The sequence below is a fragment of the Sinocyclocheilus rhinocerous genome, unplaced genomic scaffold, assembly GCF_001515625.1.
Source record: "Sinocyclocheilus rhinocerous isolate Xijiao unplaced genomic scaffold, SAMN03320098_v1.1 scaffold1708, whole genome shotgun sequence".
NCBI classification, from domain to species: Eukaryota; Metazoa; Chordata; class Actinopteri; order Cypriniformes; family Cyprinidae; genus Sinocyclocheilus; species Sinocyclocheilus rhinocerous.
The window spans coordinates 1,398,578-1,406,461 of record NW_015648635.1 but is presented as its reverse complement, the minus strand read 5'-3'; positions in this window follow the sequence as shown (position 1 = coordinate 1,406,461).

Sequence of the window (7,884 nt, the reverse complement as noted above, 5' to 3'; positions counted from 1 at the left end):
GGGAAGTGCACCACTGTGACGTCTCGTCCCCTTCTCAGGGAACCACGGTTATGTTAGTAACCGGAGATGTTCCCTTTCGAGAGGGTCTCTCGATGTTGTGGACAGTGTAAGCTGACACATTCCAGACACTGGAGCTAGACATGCAGTTGTGGAGCTGACCGGGATTAGACAGCACATTGGTCACAGGGCGGGTCTTCTGGACTGCTGTATGTGTGTGCGCACAACGGCAACATATAAATCAGTGAGACGCAGCACTTTAAAACTATCAGAAAACAGCTGTCATAGACAATATCACAGCAATTGCAACAACAAGCAGCGGACCCGGCTGCTGCAATAGAGTGAGCGGCGGCTGTCAGAGATTGTGAAATACGAGTGTATTACTGACTATTGGAGAAAGCGTAACGGTCAACTTGGATCATGTGTGCCTTAATAACCAATCACAATATAGCCTTGACGTCATTGAATTTCAGTCATAGTTGTGCGACATAGTGATGAGTCTAGTTCAGCAAAATTAACGAATCTTTTTTCGAGTCATCTCGTTCATTTTAGCAAAATATAATTAAAATGTTACGTGTTACTTCACTAACACGTCTACTACTTACGGAAACGTTGATTACACTACAAACAATACAAAACTATAATGCTATAAGAAACAGAAAAGATTAATTCATTGTTTACCTGGGTCTTCAGTCTATGATTAGCTCACCTCACCTCTTATCTGACAAGTCTTCGGGTTTGGGTTTATGGGTCTGTCACGTGATGAACGAACGACACGAAAAACCCGAAGACTCGAGAGATGAACTAATCAATTCTCTTTCCGGCTCAGACTGCATTGGTTAAGTTTATGGGGCTGTCACGTGATGAACGAACGACTCGGAAAACCCGAAGACTCGAAACAGGTGAACTACTTGACTAATTCCAGTACAGAACCTATAGGATGTTGCGCATGTGAGACTGAACGAATCACCCCGAGACGACTCGTTCTTCCCGAGTCACATTAAAGATTCGTTCAAAATGAACGAATCGTTAAAGAACGACCCAACACTAGTGCGACACTCAATCGACGTTTACAGATACAATAGGGATGAATGAGAAGTGCCGTAAGCTGAATCCCACATGTCGCAAAAAGTCAGTGACTTCTCCTATAAAATGTCATTTTTTTCGATGTAAACTCTAAAAATTGTTCAATCCAAAAGTATTGTTTAGTGTAAAACATGTTGAAGATTAGATGATAGGCTGTCGATTCGTTAAATGATAAGCTGTTTCCTCTAAATAGCTGTTTATTCAACGTAGTGAAGCATCTCCTCCATTGACATCCATAAAAAAAAAATTGCCTCTGGTCTCCTTTCCCACGTATTGCCAAAGCGGAAGCGTTAGCATTAGCCGTTACTCTTTTTTGGCTAAATGTTGCAGGCTTGCCTTCTAGTGGCTTTGGCGGCTGTGCCAGGCCGGCGTCATCGTCTTCATGACGTCAGACCCTAGCGGACCTAGTGGAACCCCAGAGCCCAGAAAAAGGGGCGCGGGCCTTACCAGGCTTACTATTCAGTGCACAAGCAGTGACATGAATCATACAGTAGCGACCTATCTGAAGAAGCAAGTAATACGCTCCGGTTACTAACGTAACCTCGGTTCCCTGAGATCAGGGAACAAGTGTTGCATTTAACACGCTTCTGAGGTGAAGATGTCTACCTCTGCCCCCCCGAAGACAGACCAGATCATTTGAACCATTTGGGGATGTAGTCTCCATTCTCCTGGCACTACATTGCCCCTGGACAGCATTTCCGCTCCTTGAGATGAGATGAAAATGTCCCAGGCGTACATGGGCTTTGAGCGAATATTGGAGGGGCCGCATGTACAGCAGGCCCAGAGGAATCACAGAGGAGGCAGACGACATAAGGCCACAAGCATCCTCTAAAAAACTCTGAGAGGACGCAAAGTCCCGAGTTTGAATGACGCCGCTAGCCGCTGAATTGTCAGGTAGTGTTCCAGCGTAATCCATAATCCAGATGCGGATCTGGGCTGAATCAATAACTGTCCCCAGAAAGACAACTCGCTGGCTGGGAGACAGAGAGCTCTTGGCTAAATTGATTTTTAGCCCAAGCCGCTCCAGATGATAGAGTAATAGCAACCTGTGAGCAATGAGTTCCTGTTCTGACCTGGCTAACACAAGCCAATCATCGAGGTAATGCAGATTCCCATCTGGAAGGGAAAGAGCCGCGTCCACACACTTCGTAAAAGTGCTGAAGGCCAGGCACAGTTAGAATGGCAGGACTGTATATTGATAAGCCACCCCCTCAAGAACGGTCTGTGATGAAGGGCTATCTGGATGTGAAAGTAAGTGTCTTTCAGATCCACCAATAAAAAACCGTCCCCGGGGCATATTTGCACGGGGATCTGTTTCAAAGTCAGCATCTTGAACAGCCGTTTCATAAGGATGCGGTTCAGATGCCTGAGATCGAGAATGGGCCTGAGCCCGCCATTTCTTTTGGGAACAAGGAAGTAGCGGCTGTAAAAGCTTCACTATTTAAGGAGAAAGGTGTTTCTTCCAAAGCGTCAGCTTATGCTGTCTGCAATGTCGAGAGACCCTCTCGAAAGGGATCCATGGTTACTATAGTTAAACTATATCGTAACCACAAATTAACCAATGTTTTGCTACACTAACCATAGTTTAACCATGGTATTTGTAGTAAAACCGTGGTTATAAAAATGGTAATAATTACGCCAAAAAAAACATGGTTACTACACTTTTCCTATAGTAAAACCACGGTTAATTTTCGTAAGGGAATTAAAGATAATATCTAAGTCCTGTCTTTTTTGAAATTCAAATTGTAATTCTATTGTGTAATTGACAAAGCCCGCCACACGAGGGCAGAAGTATACCGCGTTTTGTTATATCATCATATCTTATTATATCTCATTTTGTGAGTATTCTTAGTATTGCCGTCAACGAAGTGTTAACTAAACTAAAACTTAAAGCATAAATATAAAATAAACGTTAACTAAATTAACGTTAACTTATTTTATTTCAGCTGATGCCAAGGAAACATCTAATTTTAATTTCCTTTATGAAAATTAACCATAGTTTTACTACAAATAAAAAAAAATATGGCTACTATAGTTAAACCATGGTAACCTCAATTTAACCACGGTGTTGCAACACTAGTTTAACCATGGTATTTGTAGTAGTTGGTTTTAATGGTAATACGCCAAAAAAAAACATGGTAACTACATTTTTACTATAAAACCAAGGTTACTTTTCGTAAGGGTTAGTTTAATTTTATGCACTAAAATAACTATAACCAAAACTGAAATAAATTAATAATAAAAAAAAGACTATATAGACAAATAAAAAAAAAACTAATATAACATGTCTTGTGACAGGGCTGGAAACTGGTGACAGTATAGAAAATTATAATACCTCAGTAGGCGCGTTTCCATTACAGATTTGCGCAAAACTTTGGCGATATTTTATAAACGTCAATAAAAAAAGTATTGCGAGATGACGGACCGAAATGACACGCCGCAGACGTAAATAGTCTAATCATTAATGGCAGGGAAAGCCCCTTATACTTGAGAGCAGCCACATATGAAGTGTTTATTGGAAGTTATAGTACATTGAGGAATGATCATATTACTTTTTACGTAGGCTACGCCATGTGACCTGTTAATGCGGAAAAAACGTTTCCATTGCAGTTTTGCGAAATATTCCTTTTTTTAAGAATTGCCTGAAAAACCACCTCATGCGAGCGGAAAAACTTTTTTGCGATATGGGCGTTTTTGCGAAATTGACGCGTTTCCATTAGGCGTATTTTCAATTCGCAATTTCAATTTGCGCAATTTGAAGGGTAATGGAAACGCGCCTAGTGATACTAAATAACACTCAATATAATTTTTTGTAAATAAATAAATATATAAATAAACGTATTACTTATTAATAAATAATAAGAAATAAGGGATGTTTCTCCAGACTCTACATTTGACTAAAAAACAAAGAGAATCTTTTAAAAACATTTTTCATTTATTTTAATAATGTTCGAAAATAACTAAAACTAAAACTGAAATAAAAACCATATAGACAAATAAAAAACAACAACTAATAAAACAAGAAAATAGCTAAAATATACTAAATAAATACAAAAATAAGTATCTCAACATAAGTATTTAAACAAACAAACAAATAGAATAAATAAATAAAATTGGTAATAAGCAATACCTCTCCAGACTCTAAATTTTAATAAAAAGCAAAATTCTTTTAAAATAAAATGTTAACTGATAAAAAAAAATTTTTTTTAAAACCTTTAACCTTATTTTATTTCAGCTAGTTGCCTAGAAAACTTTTCTCACTTTCATTTAGTATTATTTGATGTTCTATATAAATATAAATAAAATGAATAAAAACCATATAGATAAAAAAATAAAAATTACTAAAAAATTAATTAAAATTGTAAATAAAATGGAAAACATAAAAATAAAAAATAATTCAAGCTTTTAATAAAAAAATATATAATAGTATCTCAATTGTAAAAAATAAAATAAAATAAATAAATAACAAAAAAACACACACACACAATATATCTCTCCAGACTCCAAAATGGGTTTTTAGAATTTCACTAAAAAAGCAGAGATAAACTTCTTTCTAGAAACAGACAATTGCAATCTCACCGGACACTGTCCTTCACCTCTCTTTGATATCTGATGATGGTTGTTCATAATGTTTTACCGCCTAGAGCGAGACAGCCCATCACCCATACAGGATGCACAGGGCTGCTGAGATAAGACTAATCCATTAACCCATTATTCAGGCAATGATGTCTTGAACTCTGGATGCAATGACTTTTTTCGTCTTTCTAGCAAACGTTTGTTGCATAATCTTGTCAGTGCAGGTAAATGAAACATCTGGATCTCATCTGTAGTGTGCAGCACGGAACACACAAGTGGAGCCAGACACATGCTCACAGGGATTTTCCAGAAAGATGAGGGGCCCTGTTTTAGGGACGCTGAGGGGCTGAAACCACTGTAAATGTCACAAATGAATGAAGGGCCTCAACCCAAAATGCAATCTGATCCAGAGAGCCGCTGGGCAGTGCCGTCTGATCTGCTCCACATTCCACCTCCAAGAGCCAAGACAACATTACAGCATCTCCAATATTATGACATTGTTAAAACTATCTTCACATGTATATTGTTAAGGAGCTGCTCGGGTTTGTTTGTGTGTGTGTGTGTGCGTTTTGAATGTTTAGCTTGAGCTTCCCAACATAATCATCTGATTGATCGGCAGCCAAGCGCTAATTTCACTTCAGAAGCTGATGGGCCTTTTTGAGTTAACATACACACCCTTAAGATCTTTGGCATGAAATCTGGATGGTTTTTTCCCCCCAGAAATCTTCTGCAGAGTGATTTTCATGATCCCAGCTAACAGGGAACTTTCTCACAACTTTCACTAATGGTTTTTAAAAGTTATATAAATAAACGTTAGTAATGTGCTAAACAAAAACATTTTAGTAATGTGCAGTATCTTGCCAGAAACATGCTATCAGTGTGCTAAATCATGCTAGAAACATGTTAAAACATGCTAGTAATGTGTTGTGTAATGTGTAGTAATATGCCTCATGCTAGAAACAAATCATGCTAGCACCACATTAAAACATGCAAGCAGTGTGCTAAATCATGTTATCAACATACTAAATCATGTTATGAACGCTAAAACATATTAATAATGTGCTAAATGATGCTAACAACATGTTAGCACCGTACTAAATCATGCTAGCAACATGTTAAAACATGCTAGAAACAAATCATGCACCATGATAAAACATGCAATAAATATGCTAAATCATGCTAGAAACATGCTAGTAACATCTTATATCATGTTATAAACATAAAACATGCTAGGAATGTGCTTAATGATCCTAGCAACATGCTAGCACCGTAATAAATCATGCTAGCAATATACGAAATAAGGGGTGGCGAACGTCAGTCCTGCAGAGTTTTGCTTCAACCCTAATCAAACACACCTGAACAAGCTAATCAAGGTCTGAAGGGTTACTGGAAAGCTACAGGCAGGCGAGGTTTTATCAGGGTGGAAGCTGAAGTCTGCAGGACTGTGGCTCTCCAGGACTGGATTTGTCCACCCCGTTAGCAACATGTTAAAACATGTTAGCAATTTGCTAAATCATGCTAGAAACATGCTAGCAACATGTTAAAACACACTAGCAATGTGGTAAATAGGCTAATGTTCTCATAATGTTGAGAGAACACATTCTTAGAATGCTTTTAAAAAATGCCCTTATGATGTTATTTGTACTTGATTAATGTTCCAAGAAACGTTTTTGTAACCTTTAAATAATGTTCTAATCGTGACAAAAAACTGGACACTTTAACATTCTTAGAATATTAAAAATAAACATTCAAATAATGTTTTGTGTTTGGTGAAAATAAAGTTAGTAGAACATTGTCAGAAATGTTTTTGTAACTTTTAAATAGAACGTATAAACGTTATAAACATGACAAGAACATTTGAGCGTTTCAGAAACATTTCAAAACAATATTCCCACAATGTTTTTATAACCTAAATTTGTTTCCTGGGATGGATGACTGCGGTCTAAACTACGTTTGGATGATCATTTGGCTTTATAGAGCTGTCACTGTGTAACTGAAAGGCATCTGTGTGCTTTTTCCTCACGATTAGTCTTGCATGCCAACACTGTGATGAAGTTCTAACTATTGCTTCCATGACTTGTGCAAAAAAAGACGTGTGTAACTCTGAAAGAGCTGCTAATGTTTCACATTGATTTGACTGTAGCGTTGTATTTATTATACAACATTTGCCAGCATTGCCAACATTGTCTCTTTCTGCATCTGTGGGTTTGTTTAGCAGATACTGTGATGTAATTCAGCGTACTATGGGAAAAAGCAGAATAAGCTTAGCAAATTTGCTCCTAATTACTAAACATTGCCGTTGACAACTCCTGCTATATTGCGCTTTAATCACGTCCCAGAATTCCATGCAGGGCTGTGAAACTGATGATGCAGTGAATTCAGTGCCATTGTGGAATATGCAGTCAAAATTAGATTCTAATCTAAATGAGCATACCATTAACCCTTATCATACAAAAAGTTGTCTGATGAACAAATTCTGAATGGGACTGAATATGCTGACGTGTCTGAAATATAATGCAAACATGCTGTGTTGTTTACCCAAATATCTGCCACAGGGTTGTCAGCTAAATGATGCGCATATGTTTATACATTAAACTCAATCTTGACCTCATTCACACAGTTCTATTTTAAAATATCCTGATTCATCGCTTCTCTCACTTGATTGATATCTATAATGAGGCTTGCCAACTGATATATTTAAATGATTTATTTTTTAATAAGTGATTTTGAATTGGAGTGCTAGCAAATCCCATCCAAGCACTGTCCACTGTAAAAACAATATTTTTGCTTTAATCATGTCCCAGAATTCCATGCAGGGCTGTGAAACTGATGATGTGATTGCAGTGCCATTGTGGAATATGCAGTCAAAATTAGATTCTAATCTAAATGAACATACCATTAACCCTTATCATACAAAAAGTTGTCTGATGAACAAATTCTGAATGGGACTGAATATGTTGACGTGTCTGAAATATAATGCAAACATGCTGTGTTGTTTACCCAAATATCTGCCACAGCGTTGTCAGCTAAATGATGCGCATATGAAATGCACACACATGCATGTATATATTTAAGAAAAATATGTTTTGCTTATATATAAAATTATATATGAATATATATATATATGTATATATATACATGTTGTAAATATTTGTAATATATATACGTGTTTGTATAACATATATTACGTAAACACATATATTATGTAAACAAAACTTATTTTAG